General features: G+C 40.8%; 1 protein-coding gene and 1 pseudogene across 2 annotated transcripts in view; one reads left to right on the forward strand and one right to left on the reverse strand.

Annotated features, from left to right (window-relative positions):
- Positions 1 to 27550, reverse strand: part of LOC139579362 (C-type lectin domain family 4 member E-like) — a 295157-nt gene that overhangs the window by 33333 nt on the left and 234274 nt on the right. The window lies entirely within an intron of this gene.
- LOC139577924 (C-type lectin domain family 4 member M-like) lies at positions 297 to 27378 on the forward strand (annotated as a pseudogene).

Here is a 27550-nt window from a genome sequence, read left to right on the forward strand (position 1 = left end):
TCTGACCAGCAGAGCTGGTAACTTACACCAACAAAGTCCTTTCAAATCAATGACCAGAGAGACGATATGAGGAAATCGGGCCCAATTTAGAGTTTTGGAACATGGCTCTTACCTTGTTGACAAAGGAGAGACGCAGGACGGCGTAGTTCATTTTAAAGTTTTGGAACATGACATTTACCTTGTTCACAACAGAGAGACGCAGGACAGCGTAGTTCAAGTCTGTGGCTCCAACGGAATCGATGTTCAGGGTGACGTCCGTTCCCGACAGAGTGCTGGCAGGCGCTATGAGGGTCACCATGGAGATGCTGGTGGGGAAGGAGGAAGTGAAGGTCGTTGATGTCTCGGACGGTAAAGGTTCCTCCACTACATTTCACCAGAACACTCGGGGCCCTGGTCCAGAGGAAAAGTGTGCACTTTCAGACCCAGACAGAGAGTTCTACAACAGGAAACCAACTGACCGTAACAGAGATGCTGGAAGTCTTTATCTGAGTGGAGGCCTGTCTCTGGAAGAGGCTAGGTGATGATTTGGTGGTGGTGCTGTTGCTCTCTCCCCTCAGACGCACCAAAAAACTCCCCCTGCTGGACTCTGGCACACTACCACAATAAATAAATCCTATTTCTACACTCCTGTTCCCATGTCCAAGCTTTGCCTACATTTGGTGTATCATTTTACTATAGTCAGTGTCCAGATTTCAGTTTCTATTTAACCCATCTAAACAGTAGGCTACAGTTCCCCTTGATGTGTCATACGCCTATTTGAAGTCCCATCTTATGACTGTCAAATTTGTGTAGCACCTCACAATCATCACATATAACATAGCATAACATAACACTGCTATCATACTCTTTAACCACTTCACCAAATATTTTCCAAACATGACTTTTCTGGCCCTGCCTTCGCTTTATCCTCCATGGATTGACGTTAACTTTTTCTGACAAAAAAAGCATAAAAAATCTTGACAAGGTAATAAAAAAAACAACAACAATGTAAAAAAAAAGCTAATTTAAAAACGACAACGTAATTAAAATAAGGAGGAGAAAATGTCCGCTGGTGACTCACCGGGGAAAGAGCCAGTGTTTCTGGCTTGTCAATAAATGTGAAGTCCTGCTATTTTATCAAATCAATTATCTGTAATTATCATTACCTGATTAAACTAATCATGTAAATTAAATTAACTAGGAAGTCGGTCACAATGGAAGAATTTCTTTATATATATATATCTCCCGAATCCACTCTTAAAGATCTGAGATATTTTATATCAATAGCAGTCAATCAGTCATTAATTATTCTTATTACCTTTGTCAGTCTCATCTGAACGTCGTAAATTGTTGGTTATCTGCATGAACCCAGCCTCTACTCTGAATAATCCATACACCAATTGACTCAATTATTTATTTACTAACTAATTAAACAATTACATAATATACAATACATAATAACATTATACAGTAAAATACCATCCCTAGTGGACTAAACAAGACAAAACAGTTTGGTTATAACACAGTACAATCAGTGAGAAGAGAAGGGGGTTTTGGAAGAAAGGAACATTGGTCTTTATCAGACCTGGGAAGCTATTGTCACATAAATACATATGCCACTAACTATTGCTCATTCGGAAAAGCAATGCTTATTGTTTACGTGTTGTTGGTGATGTGAGGCTCTGGTTTGCCCAGTCGATGTCACCCTGTCCTTTGTGGAATCTTCCGGGTCGTCGTGTGAGAAGTTGGTCTGGTCTGAGAGGCTCATCTCACTCTGGAGATTGGTTCACGTCGGTCAGTGTTCTCCTACTAGATTTGCAACCTTTCCAGCTGCAGTCTGTTAGGCTGTCATCTAGGACTCACTTCTTCTTGAGTGATCAGTAGTTCAGAGTTCATACCATTTCACGTATAGAGCAAGCTCCCACGTTTCCTGGCTTGTATGGTTGACATTAGAATTAGCCCTTTTAAAGGTTCCGATATTCGGAACTGACGTGGCTTTGGGTCACAGGCCTTTTATAGAAATGTAGAAAAGGGGTTGGTTCATAATTTCCAACCAATGCCTATTCACTTGGGCGTGGCTACTGACTTAGTTAAACTTTACAGGGAAGATGATTTTCTCATTTTAAAAGTTAACATCACATTACATCATTTCGCAAATAGTTTCATCTTTACTCATTCATTTTATACAGGAATTAGATGCAAACCTCATAACTTCGACACCTGTATAAACAGAGTTAGGGTAATGTGGCTGTATTGTCTTTCATGAGGTCACAAATATGAAACAAAACGGACCGGGTCGTAGCTGGTTTCCCTGGGACCATTTACACATTCTCCAAAATAGGAATATTGTTCAATTCTCTTTACAGTGCCAATATGAAGGCTGTATTTGAATGGCTGCATTTGAAATGTGGTTGCCTGTTTTGGTAACTCTGCCAGAGCTGGTTAGTTAGCCAGTGGACTGAAAATGTTACTTCCCATAGAGTTCCAGTACTTGATCCTTGATCCAGGTGAATGCACCAATTTGTAAGTCGCTCTGGATAAGAGCGTCCGCTAAATGACTTAAATGTAAATGTAGTGTGGTCTGACTGGTGTGTATGTGTTGTAATTCCCAGCTGGCCCTCATAGCGACATCACCCTCCTCTGAGATCTTTGTGTTCACTGATGCTCCTGCTAAAGACACTGCACTGTAGAGCACACACACACACACACACACACACACACACACACACACACACACACACACACACACACACACACACACACACACACACACACACACACACACACACACACACACACACACACACACACACACACACACACACACACACACACAGGGGAACCAGTGGAGGCTGGTGGGAGGAGGTATAGGAGGACAAGCTTATTGTAATGGCTGGATTGGAATACATGGAACACATCAAGTATATGGAATCCACACGTTTGACCAAAATGTCATTCCAGCCACTGCAATGAGCCCATCCTCCTATAGCTCCTCCCACCAGCCTCTATTGACTGTCACCACCATCATAGAGAGCACCAAGTTTGTGGTTACAAGGGCTTTCAATACTGTTTTTCTTTCTGTCTTTCTGTTCTTTCTCTCTCGTTCTCATTTTGTCTCTCTCTCTCTCGGTGACACCCTTCTCTCTCTCTTTCTCTGCATCTCAATGTACAGTCGTGGCCAAAAGTTTTGAGAATGACACAAATATTAATTTCCAGGAAGTTTGCTGCTTCAGTGTCAATAGATTCTTTTTTCAGATATTACTATGGAATAATGAAGTATAATTACAAGCATTTCATAAGTGTCAAAGACTTTTATTGACAATGACATGAAGTTGATGCAAAGAGACAATATTTGCAGTGTTGACCCTTCTTTTTCAAGACCTCTGCAATCCGCCCTGGCATGCTGTCAATTAACTTCTGGGCCACGTCCTGACTGATGGCAGCTCATTTTTGCATAATCAATGCTTGGAGTTGTGGGTTTTTGTTATTCCACCCACCTCTTGAGGATTGACCACAAGTTCTCAATGGGATTAAGGTCTGGGGAGTTTCCTGGCCATGGACACAAAGTATCGATGTTTTGTTCCCAGAGCCAGTTAGTTATCACTTTTGCCTTATGGCAAGGTGCTCCATCATCAAGGCATTGTTCATCACCAAACTGTTCTTGGACGGTTGGGAGAAGTTGCTCTCGTTGGGACCATTCTTTATTCATGGCTGTGTTCTTAGGTAAAATTGTGAGTGAGCCCACTCCCTTGGCTGAGAAGCAACCCCACACATGAATGGTCTCAGGATGCTTTACTGTTGGCATTACACAGGACTGATGGTAACGCTCACCTTTTCTTCTCCGGACAAGCTTTTTTCCGGATGCCCCAAACAATCCGAAAGGGGATTCATCAGAGAAAATGACTTTACCCCAGTCCTCAGCAGTCCAATCCCTGTACCTTCTGCAGAATATCAGTCTGTCCCTGATGTTTTTCCTGGAGAGAAGATGCTTCTTTGTTGCCCTTCTTGACACCAGGCCATCCTCCAAAAGTCTTCGCCTCACTGTGCATGCAGATGCACTCACACCTGCCTGCTGCCATTCCTGAGCAAGCTCTGTACTGGTGGTGTCCCGATCCCGCAGCTGAATCAACTTTAGGAGACAGTCCTGGCACTTGCTGGAAGAGACCCTCTGGAGTTGCTGCAGTGTGACTGGGGCTGCTGTGTGTTCTAATAATCTTTGACAGTCAGTCTTTGTTGGCAAGTTACATATAAGCACAACATCAAATGCTCATGTTTGACTGTTACATATGATATTTAATATATGTTAACAGTTAGCCTTTGTTCTTCATTTCCCCTCTATGATCTATATCTTCCTGGTATGACAGTGTCCTGTCCATCATCACAAATAGCAAGTCCTGTTCCCTGAGCAGGAGGACTGTGTTGAGATATACTCTGGACAAGATGACCATGTAGAGACATGAAATGGTTTAAATTGTGCCGCAGAAAATGCTTTAACAATAACCACTGTAACAATCTCTCACACTCACACAAATACGCACACAACTACGCACACAAGTTTTCAAACTTGTAAACATTTTTGTATTATTATAGCCACAACTTCCCGTGTAATTTTGTTGATACTTCCATAGAGTTAAGACCTACAGCAGTGACACAGAGAGAGACAAACAGATGACTCTAAAACAGAGATATCACTACTTCTAGAGACTTAACGTATAGAGGGCTTGCAGTTGACGTACGACGCCTCCTGGCGGCCATGTTGGAAGACCACCACATTAATTCTAGAAGCAGAGACTTAATGTATAGTAGACCTACATAGAAATAAAGACCCAGGCATTGTTAAAGATGTCAAAGATAATCTATGCTGAGACAGATATGAACAAGAAGGTCAACTTCAACAGGTGAGATGGAGGAGAGGATTGTGGATATCTACGTCAGTGCAGACACCCTGAGAGACGGTGAGACCAGCACCAAGAGAGAAGAGACAGAGGACACTGCTCCTAATAATGGACCAGGAGACCAGCAAACAGGTAACACACACACACAAAACATAACACTATATTGTGTGTGTCCACACTGCCTGATTGCTCAGAGAAGAGGCCCTTCCTAGTTGTTGCAGTGTGTCTGGGGCTATTGTGTGTTTTACTGGCTGGGATCGTAGGCATGTCTGTCTACTGTGAGTTTGTGTCCAAGTTCATTGCTTATCACATAGTTGTAAGAAGTGCTGGATACTAAGCCTATTTACCTGGAGTTTAGCTAGTAACTATGTGTTTATACTTTGTAGATAATAGAGCCATCAAAGAGTCTGAGGATAAAAGGAACAACTTGTCACAGAGTTTTTCCCTTTATAAGACTAACGCAACTGCAGAGAGAGACCAGCTACAGTCCAGATACAACAACCTGAATGAAGAGAGAGACCAGCTACAGACCAGATACAACAACCTGACTGAAGAGAGAGACCAGCTACAGACCAGATACAACAACCTGACTGAAGAGAGAGACCAGTTACAGACCAGATACAATAACCTGACTGAAGAGAAAGACCAGTTACAGACCAGATACAACAACCTGACTGAAGAGAGAGACCAGTTACAGACCAGCTACAACAACCTGACTAAAGAGAGAGACCAGTTACAACAACCTGACTAAAGAGAGACCAGCTACAGACCAGCTACAACAACCTGACTAAAGAGAGAGACAAGTTACAACAACCTGACTAAAGAGAGAGGCCAGTTACAGACCAGCTACAACAACCTGACTAAAGAGAGAGACGAGTTACAATAACCTGACTGAAGAGCGAGATCAGCTACAGGCCAGATACAACAACCTGGCTAAAGAGAGAAGCCATTTACAGACAAGCTACAACAACCTGACTAAAGAGAGAGGCCAGTTTACAGACCAGATACAACAACCTGACTAAAGAGAGAGACCAGTTACAACAACCTGACTAAAGAGAGAGGCCAGTTACAGACCAGCTACAACATCCTGATTAAAACTTCTCTAGGATAGGGGGCCTCATTTTCACGTTTGGATGAAAAGCATACGCAAATTCAACTGCCAGCTACTCATCCCCAGAAGATAAGATATGCATATAGTAGATTTGGATAGATAGATTTGGATATGTCATTAGTAGATTTGGATAGAAAACACTCTGAAGTTTCTAAAACTGTTTGTATCATGTCTGTGAGTATAACATAACTTATTTAGCAGGCGAAACCATTCCGATTTTTTTTTTGAGGTCACTCTCTTTTCAATGAGGTTTCATTGGGAATCCAGAATTCTAATGGACCTTTTTGCAGTTCCTACCGCTTCCACTGGATGTCAGCAGTCTTTAGAAATTGGTTGAGGGTTTTTCCTTTGTGTAATGAAGAAGTAGCCCTGTTCAGAACGAGAGTCGAGTAAAGTGTACTTTTTGTTTGAGGCGCGTAACCAGAAAGCATGCTACAGTTTGTTTTAATCCTGTATTGAACACAGATCATCCCGTCTTCAATTTTATCGATTATTTACGTAAAAAAATACCTAAAGTTATATTACAAAAGTAGTTTGAAATTTTTGGGCAAAGTTTACAGGTAACCTTTGAGATATTTTGTAGACACGTTTGAGCAAGTTGGAACCGGTGTTTTTCTGGATCAAACGCGCTAAATAAACTGACATTTTGGATATATATCGACGGAATTAACCTCTACTTCATCACCCTCCCGGATCCGGGATCCTCCTCATCAAAAAAGCTGACTAGCATAGCCTAGCCTAACGGGACAGGGATATCATATAATATAATTTTCATGAAATCACAAGTCCAATACAGCAAATGAAAGATACACATCTTGTGAATCCTGCATTCATTTCCGATTTTTAAAATGTTTTACAGCGAAAACACAATATGTATTTCTATTAGCTAACCACAATAGCCAAACACACAACCGCATATTTTCACCATGTTTCTACCGCATAGGTAGCTTTCACAAAACCGACAAAATAGAAATAAAATTAGTCACTAACCAAGAAACAACTTCATCAGATGACAGTCTTATTACATGTTATACAATACATTTATGTTTTGTTCGAAAATGTGCATATTTGAGGTATAAATCATAGTTTTACATTGCAGCTACCATCATACATATCACCAAAGCAGCCAGAATAATTACAGAGAGCAACGTGAAATACATAAATACTCATCATAAAACATTTATGAAAAATACATGGTGTACAGCAAATGAAAGATAAACATCTTGTGAATCCAGCCAATATTTCCGATTTTTTAAGTGTTGTACAGCGAAAACACAATATAGAATTATATTAGCTTACCACAATAGCCAAACACACAAACGCATTGATTCACCGCAAAGGTAGCTTTCGTAAAAACCAGCAAAAGATATAAAATTAATCACTAACCTTGAACAAATTCATCAGATGACAGTCTTATAACATCATGTTATACAATACAATTATGTTTTGTTCGAAAATGTGCATATTTAGAGCTACAAATCCTGAATATACATTGTGAATACGTAGCATCGATTCACCAGAATCTCCGGAGATATTTTGGACACTCACCTAATCTGACCAAAGAACTCATCATAAACTTTACATAAAAATACTTGTTGTATGGCAAATGAAAGATACACTGGTTCTTAACCTCTAACGAGCCTCTACCCCGGGTCCGGGAGCACCCCCCACCCCCCCACACACTGATTAGCATAGCTAGCATAGCTTCACAAGTAGATAGTAGCATCTAAATATCATTAAATCACAAGTCCAAGACACCAGATGAAAGATACAGATCTTGTGAATAAAGCCACCATTTCAGATTTTTAAAATGTTTTACAGGGAAGACAAAATATGTAAATCTATTAGCTAAACACGTTAGCAAAATACACCACTATTCTAACTCCATCAGTTTCTTACTCCTTCAGGTGCTATCACCAATTCGGCTCAACTAAGATATTGATAGCCAATAACCTATAAAAAAAAACATCAGATGACAGTCTGATAACATATTCATGGTATAGGATAGTTTTTGTTAGAAAAAAGTGCATATTTCAGGTAGAAATCACAGTTTACAATTGCACCGACCATCACAAATCGACTAGAATTACTAGATAGAGCAACGTGTATGACCAATTTACTCATCATAAAACATTTCATAAAAATAGACAAAGCATAGCAATGGAAAGACCCAGTTCTTGTGATTTCAGACCATATTTCAGATTTTCTAAGCGTTTTTCAGCGAAAACACAATAAATCGATAAGTTAGCATACCACATGTGAAAACGTTACCAGAGCATCGATTCCAGCCAAAGAGCGCTATAACGTAATCACCGCCAAAATATATTAATTTTTTCACTAACCTTCTCAGAATTCTTCCGATGACACTCCTGTAACATCATTTTACAACATACATATACAGTTTGTTCGAAAAGGTGCATATTTAGCCATACAAAACCGTGGTTACACAATAAAAATACTAGGAAATCAAGCCTCAATATGTCTGACGTCATCTATCAGAGTGATCTAGTTTAATTGAAAGCTAATCATATACTTGACTAAAAAATACAGGGTTGACAGGAATCGAAAGACAAATTAGTTCTTAATGCAACCGCTGACTTACATTTTTAAAATTATCCTTACTTTTCAATACAGGGTCGCCAAGTGACGCGATAACAAACAAAATGGCGAAATATGCGTTTAAAATATTTCGACAGAACAACGATTTATCATATTAAATATTGCTTACTATGAGGTGATTTTCCATCAGATTCTTGGGCAATGTATCCTTTCTTGGGTCTAATCTTCTTTTGGTCGATAGATGTCCTCTGTCCTTCGAAATATCCACTAACGATCGAACGGGACCACAAAACGTGTCCAAAGTTTCAGAGTGCACGACAAATAAATTCCTCAGAATCGCACTAAACGGATATAAATTGCTATAAAACGGTTCAAATTAACTACATTATGATGTTTTTAACAACTATAACGACTGAAAACATGACCGGAGAAATATTGCTGGTTAGACAACGATTTGGAATGAGGCAAGCCCGATGTCCTTCACGCTTCAGGCGCGCGACGAGAAAGGGCGGTCCCTATACATTTTGTGGTTTTATAATGGCTGGGATTGTGCAATAGACTCCATTCAAAACGTGATGACGTACAGACACCCAGAGGAAGACGTAGGCAGTGTCGGTTTCTTCATAGCATTCACTGTCGCCTGAAAAACAGACTCCAGATCAGGGGTAAAAATTTCTGAAATCTGACCCCTGTCATGAAAAGTGCTGTAGATATTGTTCTGTACCACTCAGAGACAAAATTCCAACTTCTATAGAAACTAGAAGGTGTTTTCTATCCAATAATAACAATAATATGCATATTGTACGATCAAGAATTTAGCACGAGGCAGTTTAATTTGGAGACCCAAATATGCTAATGCGGAACAGCACCCCCTATAGTTGCAAGAAGTTAATGCAACCGCTGTTTTAGATTTTTTTAAATAACTTTACCATAACATACAGCTTGCGTTATTGCGAGAAAGCGCCCACCAAAACGGCGGAGAATAGGACTCAACATTTTACACAGAAATACGAAATAACATCATAAATGTTTTCTAACTTTTGTTGAGCTTCCATCAGAATGTTGTACAAGGAGTCCTTGGTCCAGAATAAATCGTTGTTTGGTTTTAGAATGTCCATTTCTTCTGTCGAATTAGCAACCTTGGCTAGCCATGTGGCGCGAACATGCCCATCAACTCTTGGCGCAAAGAACGGAAAATTCCAAAAGTCCCAATAAACATTGAACAAACTGATAAAACTCGGTTGAAAAAACCTACTTTATGATGTTATTATCACATGTATCAAATAAAATCAGAGCCGGAGATATTCGCCGTGTATACCGAACGCTTATCAGAAGACAATGTCGAGGTCCTTCGCGCGCCTTGGTAGACAAAGAAATTCATGACCTGCCACTCCAAAAGCTCTTGTTCGGCCTCAGATCAAGCTAGACACCCCATTCCACCTTCCACTACCTGTTGACATCTAGTGGAAGGCATATGAAGTGCATGCATATCGATAAATATAAGGCAATTGAATAGGCAGGCCCTGAAACAGAGCCTCGTTTTCAGATTTTTGACTTCCTACATGGAGGTTTGCTGCAAAATGAGTTCTGTTTTACTCACAGACATAATTCAAACAGTTTTAGAAACTTCTGAGTGTTTTCTATCCAATAGTAATAATAATATGCATATTGTCGGATGTAGAAAAGAGTACGAGGCCGTTTCATTTGGGCACGATTTTTTCCAAAGTGAAAACAGCGCCCCCCTATTGACAAGATTAATCAAACAAAAGGACCATTTGTGATGTTTATGGGACAAATTGGAGTGCCAACAACAGAAGCTCGTCAAAGGTAAGGCATGAATTATATTTTTATTTCTGCGTTTTGTGTCGCGCCTGCAGGGTTGAAATATGCTTATCTCTCTTTGTTTACAATGGTGCTAACTCAGATAATAGCATTGTTTGCTTTCGCCGAAAAGCCTATTTGAATTCTGAGATGTTGGCTGGATTCACATCCAGTGTAGCTTTCATTTGGTATCTTTCATGTGTGATTTAATGAAAGTTTGATTTTTATAATATTTTATTTGAATTTGGCGCACTTTCTCTGGCTTTTTGCGCATTTTCTCTGGCTTTTGGCCAACTGACACAGTAGCGTCTCACCTAAACTCAGATTTTTGGATATAAATATGAACTTTACCGAACAAAACATACATGTATTGTGTAACATGAAGTCCTATGAGTGTCATCTGATGAAGATCATCAAAGGTTAGTGATTAATTTTAACTCTATTTCTGCTTTTTCTTAATCCTCTCTGTGACTGGAAAAATGGCTGTGTTTTCCTGTGGTTATGTATTAAACCTCTAACGAGTCACAAACCCGGATCCGGGATCCCCCCCATCAAAAAAGCTGACTAGCATAGCCTAGCCTAAAGCCACAGGGATATCATATAATAAAATGTTCATGAAATCACAAGTCCAAGACACCAGATGAAAGATACAGATCTTGTGAATCCAGCCATCATTTCTGATTTTTAAAATGTTTTACAGGGAAGACACAATATGTATTTCTATTAGCTAACCACCATAGCAAAAGACACAACTTTTTTTTCTCCACCATTTTTTTCCTGCATAGGTAGCTATCACAATTTCGACCAAATAAAGATATAAATAGTCACTAACCAAGAAACAACTTCATCAGATGACAGTCTGATAACATATTTATTGTATAGCATATGTTTTGTTAGAAAAATGTGCATATTTCAGGTATAAATCACAGTTCTACGTTGCAGCTGCAATCTGAAATAGCGCCGAAGCAGCCAGAATAATTACAGAGACCAACGTCAAATACCTAAATACTCATCATAAAACATTTCTGAAAAATATATGGTGTACAGCAAATGAAAGACAAACATCTTGTGCCAATATTTCAGATTTTTTAAGTGTTTTACAGCGAAAACACAATATAGCATTATATTAGCTTACCACAATAGCCAGAAACACAAGCCATTTACCAGCAGCAAAGGTTAGCGATCGTAACAAACCAGCAAAAGATATATAATTTTTGACTAACCTTCATAAACTTCATCAGATGACAGTCCTGTAACATCATATTACACAATGCATATAGGGTTTGTTCGAAAATGTGCATATGTAGCGGCACAAATCGTGGTTATACAATGTGATTAGTAGCCAAACTTCAAGCAATCTGTCCGGCGCCATCTTGGAGAGGCACCTAATCTAATCAATAACTAATCGTAAACTTGACAAAAAAATACAGGTTGGACAGCAAATGAAAGATACATTAGTTCTTAATGTAACCGCTGTGTTAGATTTTTAAAATTAACGTTACTACGACATACAGAGTGCGTTACAGCGAGACCGTGCCGAAATTAATGGCGGAATTATTGTTTCACATTTTTCAACATAAATACGAATTAACAGCATAAAGACTTCTTACTATTTGTTGAGCTTCCATCAGAATCTTGGGCAAGGTGTCCTTTGTCCATAATAATCGTTGCTCGGCTGTAGAATGTTGTCTTCAACCGTGTAATTAGCAGCAAACATTAGCTATGTGGCCCAAACATGCCCAACTCTTCAAAACGCAGGACAAAAAAAATTCCGAAAATTGCAATATACTCATGTAAACTGATATAACTCGGTTTAAAATAACTACGTTATGATGTTTCTAACACCTATATCGAATAAAATCAGAGCCGGATATATCTAACGCTGATAACGTGATCTTCTCAGAATGCCATCCTGAGGTCTGTCTTGCGTCATGGCGAACGATGAAAAGGGTGCACCCCTCGTGCCAAGCCTATTTATACTGCCTCAGATCTACCTAGCAACCCCATTCCAATTCTCAACGCTTGCTGACATCTAGGGGAAATCGCATGCAGTGCTTGTCGACCAATAGAATAATTGCAAATTATTTAACTGACCCAGGAACAGAGTTCCCAATTTCAGATTTCTCACTTCCTGACAGGAAGATTGCTCCAACTCGAGTTCTGTTTTACTCACAGATATAATTCAAACGGTTTTAGAAACTAGAGAGTGTTTTCTATCCAATAGTAATAATAATATGCATATTGTACGAGCAAGAATTGAGTACGAGGCAGTTTAATTTGGGAACGAAATATTTACAAAGTCGAAATGGCCCCCCCTATTGACAAGAAGTTTTAAGCTAACTTAATCGCAAGGTGTGCTTTCACCGTAAATCCTTTTTGAAATCAGAGACTTTGGCTGGATGAACGAGAAGTTTATCTTTAAAATGGTGTATAATACTTGTGTGTTTGAGGAATTTTAATTATGAGATTTCTGTTGTTTTGAATTTGGCGCCCTGCAATTTCACTGGCTGTTGGTTAGGTAGGACGCTACCGTCCCACATATCTCGGAGAAGTTAAAGAGAGAGGCCAGTTACAACAACCTGACTAAAGAGAGACCACCTACAGACCAGCTACACCAACCTGACTAAAGAGAGAGGCCAGTTACAGACCAGATACAACAACCTGACTAAAGAGAGAGGCTAGTTACAACAACCTGACTAAAGAGAGAGGCCAGTTACAGACCAGTTACAACAACCTGACTAAAGAGAGAGATCAGCTACAGACCAGCTAAAACAACCTGACTAAAGAGAGAGACCAGATACAACAACCTGACTAAGGAGAGACCACCTACAGACCAGCTACAACAACCCGACTAAAGAGAGAGGCCAGTTACAGACCAGCTACAACAATCTGACTAAAGAGAGAGACCAGTTACAACAACCTGACTAAAGAGAGACCACCTTCAGACCAGCTACCACAACTTGAATGAAGAGCGAGATCAGCTACAGACCAGCTACAACAACCTTACTAAAGAGAGAGACCAGTTACAACAACCTGACTAAAGAGAGACCACCTACAGACCAGCTACAACAACCTGACTAAAGAGAGACCAGTTACAACAACCTGACTAATGATAGACCACCTACAGACCAGCTACAACAACCTGACTAAAGATAGAGACCAGCTAGTTCAGTTATGATCTGTTTTAGTGAACAACTCCTTCTTTATTGTTATTGATGATAACAACGTCTCAAATGACTCCGCTGCAGAGAGAGACAAGCTAGAGATCAGATACAACAACCTGACTAAAGAAAGACCAGCTAGAACCAGCTACAACACCCTGACTAAAGAAAGACGAGTTACAGACCAGTTATAATAACCTCACTACAGAGAGAGACCAGCTACAGACCACTTACAACAACCTGACTAGAGAGAGACTAGCTACAGAGGGAGAGAGATGGTACTACATCTTCACCAAGACCAAAACCTGGACAGCAGACAGGACTGTATCAAGAGAGTAAAATACCTGGGGCCTCATTTATCAATACTACATTAGAACTGAATTTAGAATGTTGGTATGAATAGAAACAGTTAGATTTATCAAAACAATCCTAACAGTATCACACCAATAGGAGATAACCTATGATAAATACCAAATTGTTCTCAGCCTCAGTGCTCTTGTACAACCTTGGCTAGTTGGATATTGAAATGCCTCTAATTAACCATATATGGTCAAAATAAAGCCTTTAAAGCCTACTGGAATATACAACGCCGTACATGATATAGGCTACAAAGGCACATCCAAAAGAACCTTAAAATGATAATAATCCAGACTGCAATACAGTTGCTAAAGTCAGAGATTGAGGTCAACCAACAGGTTTTATTGGTCTCACTCAGTTGTGGTTTAACCAGTAAAAATAAAAACATAGCTACAAAGAGAGGACCAGTAGAACAATTCAACAATTCAGGTTGCTTTAGCGATGGCACATTTACTTGAAATGAGTAGGCAACACTCACCAATAAGGCATCTATCCTCAACAGCTCCCAACTGTAGGTGTATAGACCACCATGAACAGAATGAACGAGTGTGCGTTCCAACTGGCCAACAGCCAAAACATTCAGCAGCGTTGTTTTTTCATGTAACTTATCACCTGCACATTAAGAGTGGAAGTCTTTTCTAGTCACATAGTTGAACTGGTTTTGGCATGGGGATGGGGATGTGGGTGCCGTCTATTGATCCATTTGTAATTGGAAATCCATTGATGGCAAAAAAAACAATTGATTTCAACCTGTTGCGCGATGACTTATGGAAATTGTATGTTACAGTTTATTTTGCTGATGACTAAATCCAAAACATTGGCTCATAAACGGATGTCAGATGTCAAATCGGCAAGCTCCTGCTGAAAAGTGCTGGTTGCCAAAAACCTGCGGCTGGATGGCACTTGATGTGCACCGGACTGACATTTTTTGCCTTTCTTAGGTAGGTCTTAAATCCTCGAAAAGATCCAATACGATTGGTATTGGGAAATTATATCTGATGAGCCAATCTGTACTTTCTGTAAAAAAAGTCTCTAAAAACACGCTCTGCTAAATGCAGTGTGTGACAAACCTTCTAACAGAGCAACATCAGGCATCTCTAATTCCATTTCCATTATCTCAGTCTTATAGTATTTCTACAATGGTTTCAATTTAACATGTGTCTTTAATTGAACATATTACACTACTTTATATTGATTATTATCGTAACAAATGCACTGATGTGGTGAAATTACATTTAGTCTGTCAAGATCTATTGCATTAATTCACAATGGAAGTAGAACTCCATTATTACTCACACAATTTCAACATATATTTTCCCCATCCTTGACAAGCAGTTCCCTTATTCCACCACTTGGCACTCACTGTTCCTACAAATGGTTATGTCTGTGTATAAATTCAAGCAAACGTTCATATAAATCTCAGACTTTGCGTGGAAATGACGCTACGCATGGTTTACTAACAGATTTGTGTTTGTCTGCGGTTGATGAGGCCTCTGGTGATGATTAACAGAGAACAGGAACAGGTGTCAGAGACAGAGAGCTGGATCGGGTTCTGGACTAACATTCCTTGGTCAGTAGTGTATTTTATTTTACACATACAGACCATTTGTAGTTAACTACATCTTTCTCAACAACAGACATTTCTCTTCAACCTTAACAAGAGAGCCTGGATTGGCCTGACTGACATAGATGAAGAGGAGACCTGGAAATGGGGACACACACATTACATGGTTTGTATTTGCATATGAAAATGTTTCCTACTTATTTCCTGATTGTAACTTTGGAGTCCCAGTAGTTACTGTATGTTTCACACATCATCAGATACAACATGGAGTCAGTACAACAGACTCATTGTTAAATGTGTTTCACACATCATCAGATCCAACATGGAGTCAGTACAACAGACTCATTGTTAAATGTGTTTCACACATCATCAGATCCAACATGGAGTCAGTACAACAGACTCATTGTTAAATGTGTTTCACACATCATCAGATACAACATGGAGTCAGTACAACAGACTCATTGTTAAATGTGTTTCACACATCATCAGATACAACATGGAGTCAGTACAACAGACTCATTGTTCAATGTGTTTCACACATCATCAGATCCAACATGGAGTCAGTACAACAGACTCATTGTTAAATGTGTTTCACACATCATCAGATACAACATGGAGTCAGTACAACAGACTCATTGTTAAATGTGTTTCACACATCATCAGATACAACATGGAGTCAGTACAACAGACTCATTGTTCAATGTGTTTCACACATCATCAGATACAACATGGAGTCAGTACAACAGACTAATTGTTAAATGTGTTTCACACATCATCAGATACAACATGGAGTCAGTACAACAGACTCATTGTTAAATGTGTTTCACACATCATCAGATACAACATGGAGTCAGTACAACAGACTCATTGTTAAATGTGTTTCACACATCATCAGATACAACATGGAGTCAGTACAACAGACTCATTGTTAAATGTGTTTCACACATCATCAGATACAACATGGAGTCAGTACAACAGACTCATTGTTCAATGTGTTTCACACATCATCAGATACAACATGGAGTCAGTACAACAGACTCATTGTTAAATGTGTTTCACACATCATCAGATACAACATGGAGTCAGTACAACAGACTCATTGTTAAATGTGTTTCAAATCAACAATGAAAACACAGTGCCGTAGGACCCCAAACCCCAAACCCCCCCCCCCCCCCCCAGAATATTAGACAACATGAGGTCAGTACATTAGACACAACATGAGGTCAGTACATTAGACACAACATGAGGTCAGTACATTAGACACAACATGAGGTCAGGACATTAGACACAACATGAGCTCAGTACATTAGACACAACATGAGGTCAGTACAGTAGACACAACATGAGGTCAGTACATTAGACACAACATGAGGTCAGGACATTAGACACAACATGAGCTCAGTACATTAGACACAACATGAGGTCAGTACAGTAGACACAACATGAGGTCAGTACATTAGACACAACATGAGGTCAGGACATTAGACACAACATGAGGTTATACAGTTTCTCCTGATATGTAAGTCTTTTGTTCTCAGGAATCAGCTATAAAGATGTACTGGAGCAGAAAATGTCCCAACCTCAACCACCATGTTACACTTTTATTATCTTCCTCTTTCTACATTTCCATTTTATTTTCAGGATGACATCATAAACAGTCTGTCACAGACTCAGAGCAGAGACAGAAACAGACACAGACAGAAGGGCAACGATAGTACCAGAACCCGAGTACAGACAGAAAGCACAGTAAGTTTTTGGAGATGTCTGAGGCCATCAATGCTGAACCAGATATGACCAAGAAGGTCAAGTTTAACAGAGGTGAGATGGAGGAGAGGATTGTGGATATCTACGTCAGTGCAGACACCCTGAGAGACGGTGAGACCAGCTCCAAGAGAGAAGAGACAGCAGACACTGCTCCTAATAATGGACCAGGAGACCAGCACTCAGGTAAAACACACACACACACACACACACACTCACGCAAATAAATTACACACACAATACATATAACAGGTGAGATTATCCTCTAGTACTACAGATTTATTTGTCCCAATCCTGGATGATACAGTAAATAACATTACCAAAGATATTTAATCATTTGTGATTCAGTATATTTTCAGTGGTGGAAGAGACTCTCTGGAATTGCTGCAGCGTGTCTGGGGCTGCTGTGTGTTCTCCTACTGGCTGGGATCATAGGCCAGTCTTTCCAATGTAAGTCTACAGTATATCTATACTAAACAACAATATAAATGCAACATGCAAACATTTCTAAGATTTCACTGAGTTACAGTTCATGTCAGTCAATGGAAATAAATTCATTAGGCCCTAATCTATGGATGTCACATGACTGGCAGAGGTTCAGCCATGGGTGGGCCTTGGAGGGCATAGGTCCACCCACTTGGCAGCCAGATTCCAACCACTGGGGAACCAGGCTCAGCCAATCAGAATGAGTTTTTCCCCACAAAAGGGCTTTATAACAGACAGAAATACTCCTCAGCACCCTCCCTCAGACGATCCAACAGGTGAAGAAGACAGATGTGGAGGTCATGGACTGGCATGGTTACATGTGGTCTGTGGTTGTGAGGCCAGTTGGACGTACTGCCAAATTCTCTAAAACAACATTGGAGGCAGCTTATGGTAGAGAAATGAACATTCATTTATCTGGCAACGGCTCTGGTGGACATTCCTGCAGTTAGCATGCCAGATGCACGTTCCCTCAAAACTTGAGACATCTGTGGCAAAACTACACATTTTAAAGTGGCCTTTTATTGTCTCCAGCAGAAGGTGCACCTGTGTAATGATCATGCTGTTTAGTCAGCTTCTTGATATGCCACACCTGTCAGGTGGATGGATTATCTTGGAAAAGGATACATGCTGAATAACAGGGATGTAAACACATTTGAGAGAAATAAGCTTTTTGTGCGTATGAAACATTTCTGGGATCTTTTAATTAATCTCATGAAACATGGGACCAACACTTTACATGTTACATTTACATTTTTGTTCACTGTTTAAATAGTTCTTATAATTCAGATTTAGTAGTTCTGATTTGAACAATTTTATTAAGCAACGTCTTCTTTATTGTTGTTGCAGACAGGAACGTCTCAAAGAACTACTCTGCAGAGAGAGACCAGCTACAGACCAGTTACAACACCCTGACTAAAGAGAGAGACCAGCTACAGACCAGTTACAACACCCTGACTAAAGAGAGAGACCAGCTACAGACCAGCTACAACAACCTGACTAAAGAGAGAGACCAGCTACAGACCAGTTATAACAACGTGACTAAAGAGAGAGACCAGCTACAGACTGAGAGAGATGTTCTTAGCAGCAAGCTTTCCAATCTCAGTGAGTAAACTACTTATCATTAACATCACAGACCTGATCATGAGTCTGTGTTCTTCATTAAGAGTACAGGGTGATAAGTTGAAGGAAATTAATGTTAATCGTCTTGTAGAACAAACCTGTCCTAAAGGCTGGCAGAAGTTTGAATCCAGTTGGTACTTCCTGTCTAATGAGACTAAAACCTGGAAGGAGAGCAGAGAGGACTGTCTGGAGAGAGGAGCAGACCTGGTGATCATAAACAGTGATAAGGAACAGGTGAGAGAGAGAGAGACACACACACACACACACACACACACACTTAGATATTATCAAACAAATGAATATATATTTATCTTTCTCAACAACAGACATTTCTCTTCAACCTTCACATGAGATTATGGATTGGTCTGACTGACTCTGTTAACCTTTCACGAGCCTCTACCCCGGGTCCGGGATCACCCCCCACCCCCCCCACACACTGATTAGCATAGCTAGCATAGCTTCACAAGTAGATAGTAGCATCTAAATATCATTAAATCACAAGTCCAAGACACCAGATGAAAGATACACATCTTGTGAATAAAGCCACCATTTCAGATTTTTCAAATGTTTTACAGGGAAGACACAATATGTAAATCTATTAGCTAAACACGTTAGCAAAATACACCACTTTTCTAACTCCATCAGTTTCTTACTCCTTCAGGTGCTATCACCAATTCGGCTCAACTAAGATATTGATATCCACTAACCAAGAAAAAACCTCTTCAGATGACAGTCTGATAACATATTTATGGTATTGGATAGGTGTTGTTAGAAAAAAGTGCATATTTCAGGTAGAAATCACAGTTTACAATTGCACCGACCATCACAAATCCACTAGAATTACTAGATAGAGCAACGTGTATGACCAATTTACTCATCATAAAACATTTCATAAAAATAGACAAAGCATAGCAATGGAAAGACCCAGTTCTTGTGATTTCAGACCATATTTCAGATTTTCTAAGCGTTTTTCAGCGAAAACACAATAAATCGATAAGTTAGCATACTACATGTGCAAACGTTACCAGAGCATCGATTCCAGCCAAAGAGCGCTATAACGTAATCACCGCCAAAAGATATTAATTTTTTCACTAACCTTCTCAGAATTCTTCCGATGACACTCCTGTAACATCATTTTACAACATACATATACAGTTTGTTCGAAAAGGTGCATATTTAGCCATACAAAACCGTGGTTACACAATAAAAATACTAGGAAATCAAGCCTCAATATGTCTGACGTCATCTATCAGAGTGATCTAGTTTAATTGAAAGCTAATCATATACTTGACTAAAAAATACAGGGTTGACAGCAATCGAAAGACAAATTAGTTCTTAATGCAACCGCTGATTTACATTTTTAAAATTATCCTTACTTTTCAATACAGGGTTCGCCAAGTGAAGCTATACCAAACAAAATGGCGAAATATGCGTTTAAAATATTTCGACAGAAACACGATTTATCATATTAAATATTGCTTACTTTGAGCTGTTCTTCCATCATATTCTTGGGCAATGTATCCTTTCTATGTTATAAACGTCTTTTGGTCGATAGATGTCCTCTGTCCTTCGAAATGTCCACCACCAACGACCGACACCCCGAAACGTTTCCAAAGCTAAAAAGGGCACGACAAAGAAATTCCTCAAAATCGCACTAAACGGATATAAATTGCTATAAAACGGTTCAAATTAACTACATTATGATGTTTTTAACAACTATAACGACTGAAAACATGACCGGAGAAATATTGCTGGTTAGAAAACGATTTGGAACGAGGCAGGTCCGATGTCCTTCACGCTTCAGGCGCACGATGAGAAAGGGGGGTCTCTGTACATTTTGGTCTTTTATAATGGCTGTGAATGTCCCATCGATTTCATTGAAAACGTGATGACGTACAGACACCCAGAGGAAGACGTAGGCAGTGTCGGTTTCTTCATAGCATTCACTGTCGCCTTAAAAACAGACCCCAGATCAGAGGTAAAAATTTCTGAAATCTGAACCCTGTCATGAAAAGTGCTGTAGAAATTGTTCTGTACCACTCAGAGACAAAATTCCAACTTCTATAGAAACTAGAAGGTGTTTTCTATCCAATAATAACAATAATATGCATATTGTACGATCAAGAATTTAGCACGAGGCAGTTTAATTTGGAGACCCAAATATGCTAATGCGGAACAGCACCCCCTATAGTTGCAAGAAGTTAAGGAGGGGACCTGGAAATGGGTGGACAGCACCCCACTGACCACAGGGTGAGAGATGATAACTAATCTGTCAATAAGGCTCCATTCAACCTTTTTCTATACAGGTTACTGTCATTGATGATACCAGTCAAGACAATTAACTATGAAACATTTCTGTATATTATTTAGGATTATGATGTTCTAACTGTGACGTCTGATCGTTATTAACCCTGTAGATACTGGTATTAACCATGATATCTGACTGTTTTTAACCCTGTAGATACTGGTATTAACCATGATATCTGACTGTTTTTAATCCTGTAGGTAATGGTATTAACCATGATATCTGACTGTTTTTAATCCTGTAGGTAATGGTATTAATCATGATATCTGACTGTTATTAACCCTGTAGTTACTGGTATTAGCCATGATATCTGACTGTTGTTTAACCCTGTAGGTACTGGTATTAACCATGATATCTGATGGTTTTTAACCCTGTAGGTGCTGGTATTAACCATGATAACCTTATCTCAGCTCGCTGGTCACCATAGCAGCACCTACCTGTAGCACGCGCTCCAGCAGGTATATCTCTCTAGTCACCCCCAAAACCAATTCTTCCTTTGGACGCCTCTCCTTCCAGTTCTCTGCTGCCAATGACTGGAACGAACTACAAAAATCTCTGAAACTGGAAACACCTATCTCCCTCACTAGCTTTAAGCACCAGCTGTCAGAGCAGCTCATAGATTACTGCACCTGTACATAACCCATCTACAATTTAGCCCAAACAACTACCTCTTTACCTACTGTATTTATTTATTAATTTATTTTGCTCCTTTGCACCCCATTATTTCTGTCTCTACTTTGCACTTTCTTCCACTGCAAACCAACCATTCCATTGTTTTTTTTAGTTTTTATTTTACTTGCTGTGTTGTACTCACTTCGCCGCCATGGCCTTTTATATTTGTATTTATTTATACATATATTTGTTTGCCTTCACCTCCCTTATCTCACCTCACTTGCTCACATTGTATATAGACTTTTTTTTTTTTTTTCACTGTATTATTGACTATATGTTTGTTTTACTCCATGTGTAACTATGTGTTGTTGTATGTGTCGAACTGCTTTGCTTTATCTTGGCCAGGTCGCAATTGTAAATGAGAACGTGTTCTCAATTTGCCTACCTGGTTAAATAAAGGTTAAATAAAAAAAAAAAAATTAAAAAAAATGATATCTGGCTGTTGTTAACCCTATAGGTACTGGTATTAACCATGATATCTGACTGTTGTTAACCCTGTAGGTACTGGTATTAACCATGATATCTGACTGTTATTAACCCTGTAGGTACTGGCATGAACCACAGCCTGATAATGCAGGTCCTACTGGGGACGAGGACTGTGTTGAGATACGTACTGATCAGAGTCCTCTGGAGGCATGGAATGACATGTCATGTGCGGAGAATCTTCACTGGATTTGTGAGAAAGTGCCTTAACATCACCATGACAACAGACTGTAACACATACAGCAGCCTACAGCACAGAACTCTCTCTCTCTCTCTCTCGCTGTCTCTCTCTGTCTCTCTCTCTCTCTCTGTCTCTCTCTGTCTCTCTCTGTCTCTCTCTCTCTCTCTGTCTCTCTCTCTCTCTGTCTCTCTCTGTCTCTCTCCCTCTCTCTCTCTCTCTCTCTCTCTCTCTCTCTCTCTCTCTCTCTCTCTCTCTCTCTCTCTCTGTCTCTCTCTGTCTCTCTCTTTCTCTCTCTCTGTCTCTCTCTGTCTCTCTCTGTCTCTCTCCCTCTCTGTCTCTCTCTCTCTCTCTCTCTCTCTCTCTGTCTCTCTCTGTCTCTCTCCCTCTCTCTCTCTCTCTCTCTCTCTCTCTCTCTCTCTCTGTCTCTCTCTCTCTCTCTCTCTCTCTCTCTCTCTCTCTCTCTCTCTCTCTCTCTCTCTCTCTCTCTCTCTCTCTCTCTCTCTCTCTCTCTCTCTCTCTCTCTCTCTCTCTCTCTCTCTCTCTCTCTCTCTCTCTCTCTCTCTCTCTCTCTCTCTCTCTCTCAAACCCACAGACACACGGCATGTTTTATTTGTTTGTTTTAGCATATTAATAAAAGTCCAACTTATTTCCTGATTGTTGCTTCCTGTGTCTCAATAGTTATGTTTCACACATTATCAGACACAACATGAAGTTAGCACAGTAGACTCAACAGAATACATTTAACAATTAAAATGTATAATTTTGCTGTTATAATACCACACACACACACACACTCATTTACATGTTTGTATGAGCATATTAATACAATTCCTACTCATTTCCTGATTGAAGCTTCCTGTTTACCAATAGGCTAGTTATGTTCCACAAAACATGGTGGAAGTGCGATGATGCGAAACTAGGTAATGGCTTTAAGTACTTTTTGCTTCATACAAGCCAAGTCAATTTAAAAACAAATCTATTTGCTCTCTTGAGGATCTTGGATCCCATCATTCTGCTAGCTCTGTTTAGAAACTCAAGGTGGAGTCGGTCTCCAATAATGTTTGCTCTGAAATGAAGCCTAGCCAGGAGGAAGTGCCTGCAGCGGCAGCTATAGTAGAGACTTCCAGCCTTGGCCCTGATCATACCAGAGATGATTTTGGACGGGTAGGAGTGAGATTTTGGGAAAAAGTGGATCCCTGCTCTTTGGCCGACCCATATGTTGTGTCAAGCTGGGAACTGTTACATATGTCACATGTTCGAGAAGTGGAATTGTTTAGATTGTGTGCATCCAGAGGCAGAGGGTGCTCCACATCACACATCTCAGGGCTCGACCTGTGGTGTGCTTTGCTCTGCGGAGCAGGGGGCCTCTCAAAGGAGTGATCAGTGGAGAGGTGTTGAGTGTAGATCTGAAAAACAATATTTCTGGTGTTTTTTACGTCCTCGGTTGGTGAGAAGTAGACCCGGTGACTGAGACTGAGAATACCCAGAATGTCTTGTTGAGCTTTAATAGAGAGTTCTTACCTGTCAGGTTTAGGTTATGTCAGCTATTTTGGGGTTTTGCAGAAGGTTTCCTATGCTGAGGCATTGAGGAAAGTAGATGAAAGCCCAAGGGTGAGTGATTCGACTGGGAGCCCCCCACTGAGTAGGACTGAAGACAGAGATCCAGAGAACATATGTTTTAGATTTCTTGCATTTATTGTCATGGTCATTAATTGTACTGCGCTGATGGAGCGGAAATCCCAGAAGATACTGTGTGGTAGCGGCAGCAGTGTGAGAGATTTTAGTGCAGAAGATCTACAGGGGATTTTGAGAGAAGGGGTTCCATCCTCCCAGGCCGACAGCCTGATGTAGCATATGATAGGGCCAAAGTAGAGGGATGGTGTGGTGGGTGTGTTGGGATAGTGCTGTATACAGGTGTAGGATCTGTTAGGGTCAAGTAGTGGGATGGGGTGGTGGGTGTGTTGGGGATAGTGCTGTACACAGGTGTAGGATCTGATAGGGCCAAGTAGAGGGATGGGGTGGTGGGTGTGTTGGGGACAGTGCTGTACACAGGTGTAGGATCTGTTAGGGTCAAGTAGAGGGATGGGGTGGTGGGTGTGTTGGGGATAGTGCTGTACACAGGTGTAGGATCTGATAGGGCCAAGTAGAGGGATGGGGTGGTGGGTGTGTTGGGGATAGTGCTGTACACAGGTGTAGGATCTTAATTTGATCCCCCTTTTTCACAATAACTTTTCTGCAATGCATTTAGCATGTAGTTTAGTATTGGTAGTCTACTATTGGCATGTATTCTAATACTATTCTAATACTTCTACATATTTCAATCCAGGTCGGACTCATATCCTACTATCTCTTCTGCACTGCAGGTGAAGCAGGAAGAGACACATTTTCCTTGATGGGCCTTGAGGGAATGAAAGAGTTTTGGCGCCACCTGCTGACAATTTAAAGTAATGATCTCTCTGCAAAGAGGTGATTTAATGAAGAAACAGGTCCTCTCTCTGTCGCCCTCTACAGCCGGTCTGTGTCATGGTAACGCTGCACCCTGTACCACTACGGTGACTCTTTTGTCAGAGGAAAAATCACTGTTACTCTCAGCAGAACCCCTGTCACCGGTTGTCCTTTATTCCTCATGTTTCTCTCTTTCTCTCTCTCTTACTGTCTCTCCCTCCAGCCATCCTGACCAGCAAAAACTCCAGGCCCCCATTATTATAATGACAGCACAGAGTTCTTCTGGTCAGGTGGTCAGCAAGTTGAACTCCTGGTCCACTGTTGCAAATACTTTTTTCTCCCAACACAGACAGACATTGATGTATCTATTTTATTATATTATATGACCAATTATAACGCGTAACACTTCACACCCCGGTGTTGTAACACTAACAGACCCTGGTGTTGTAACACTAACAGACCCTGGTGTTGTAACAGTAACAGACCCTGGTGTTGTAACACCACACACCCCGGTGTTGTAACACTACAGACCCTGGTGTTGTAACACTACAGACCCTGGTGTTGTAACACTAACAGACCCTGGTGTTGTAACACTAACAGACCTTGGTGTTGTAACACTAACAGACCCTGGTGTTTTAAGACTAACAGACCCCGGTGTTGTAACACTAACAGACCCTGGTGTTGTAACACTACAGACCCCGGTGTTGTAACACTTACAGACCCTGGTGTTGTAACACTAACAGACCCTGGTGTTGTAACACTACACACCCCGGTGTTGTAACACTAACAGACCCTGGTGTTGTAACACTAACAGACCTTGGTGTTGTAACACTAACAGACCCCGGTGCTGTAACACTAACAGACCCCGGGGTTGTAACACTAACAGACCCTGGGGTTGTAACACTAACAGACCCTGGTGTTGTAACACTAACAGACCCCTGGTGTTGTAACACTAACAGACCCTGGTGTTGTAACACTAACAGACCCTGGTGTTGTAACACTACAGACCCTGGTGTTGTAACACTAACAGACCCTGGTGTTGTAACACTAACAGACCCTGGTGTTGTAACACTACAGACCCCGGTGTTGTAACACTAACAGACCCCGGTGTTGTAACACTAACAGATCCTGGTGTTGTAACACTACAGACCCTGGTGTTGTAACACTAAAGACCCTGGTGTTGTAACACTAACAGACCCTGGTGTTGTAACACTAACTGACCCCGGTGTTGTAACACTACAACCCTGGTGCTGTAACACTACAGACCCTGGTGTTGTAACACTACAGACCCTGGTGTTGTAACACTACAGACCCTGGTGTTTTAACACTACAGACCCTGGTGTTGTAACACTACACACCCTGGTTTATCCATCTGAGCTATTGGAAACTCCGTCTGTCCCTCTCTAGTGTCTTGCTAAGTTTTCTTGACCTGTCCGCTTCCTGTTTGGGTTGGAATGCAGATCCGTTTCCTGAGAAAGAAAGAAATAAAAGAAAAGAAAGAAAGAAAGAAAGAAAGAAAGAAAGAAAGAAAGAAAGCAAACCAGGACCAGGAGACCTCAAGGCTAGAGAAACATTTAGCTGAGTTCATCTTATCCACTTTCCCCCTCTTGCTATGAACTAGGGCACAATCAGACACTTATACCTGTTGAACATGCTTCAGTGAAGGGCTAGAATTCCTCTCATAGTCTCACAGCCCAAAGTATTTAGATTTCTGTTCTATCGTTGGAAAGCTGAACAGGCACAATTCAGGAGTGGAACCATTCATACTGTTCTATACAATCTAGCTCTGTGTCTAAAGTGAGGTGAGTGGGGGCACCTGTTTTATTATTGACAGAAGTGGGGGCACATGTAGACTGCGGTCCAGTGGAGGCTGCTGAGGGGAGGGCGGCTCATAATAATGTTTGGAATGGTATTCATATCAACCGAATGGAAACCACGTCGTTGATGTGTTTGATACCATTCCATTGACTCCATTCCAGCCATTATTATCATCCCTCCTCCCCTCAGCAGCCTTCCAGCCTCCACTGCTGCATACACACACAATATCGTACATTCACACTCACACAAACACACACACACACATACACTCTCCCCTTCATGCATCCTACTGCTGTAGAGGTATGTGTGGAATACCCTCAAAAACGTCTGACAAGCGAAGATGAGTGCATCACCGTCCCATCCAACGTGTATACCATCAGCCAGCTGCCTCCGTCACAAGCAACATGCAGCCAGCAGCCCCTCCCCTCTCCCCCTGACTCTCTGTCTCCAGTATTTCCTGCTGATGCTGCTGTGGCAACCGTATCCAAGGAAAACAGTCCTTTCCTGGCCGTCTGCTGGAGGCGACCAATGCCAGCACAGCCGGTGTCCAGCGTCAGTGTTGTTTCATCAGGGAGCTCTCGTCATCACCAAGTCCCAGACTCTGGCCCCAGACACTACAGCCAATAAACTACAGGAGGAGACAACAGGGTGTGTTCACTAGGAACTAAACGGAGCCAAACAGTATGAAACAGAACCAAACGGGGAGGGACCCAGATAAATTAGTCCAATAGAAAATCTTGTTTTCTTTGCAAAATCTTTTTCCGTTTGGAGTAAACTATTTCCGTTGCAAAACGTTTTAGACTAATGTTTACCGATTCTTACGGATTCGTCGA

Source organism: Salvelinus alpinus, chromosome 6, assembly GCF_045679555.1.
Source record: "Salvelinus alpinus chromosome 6, SLU_Salpinus.1, whole genome shotgun sequence".
Taxonomy (NCBI): Eukaryota; Metazoa; Chordata; class Actinopteri; order Salmoniformes; family Salmonidae; genus Salvelinus; species Salvelinus alpinus.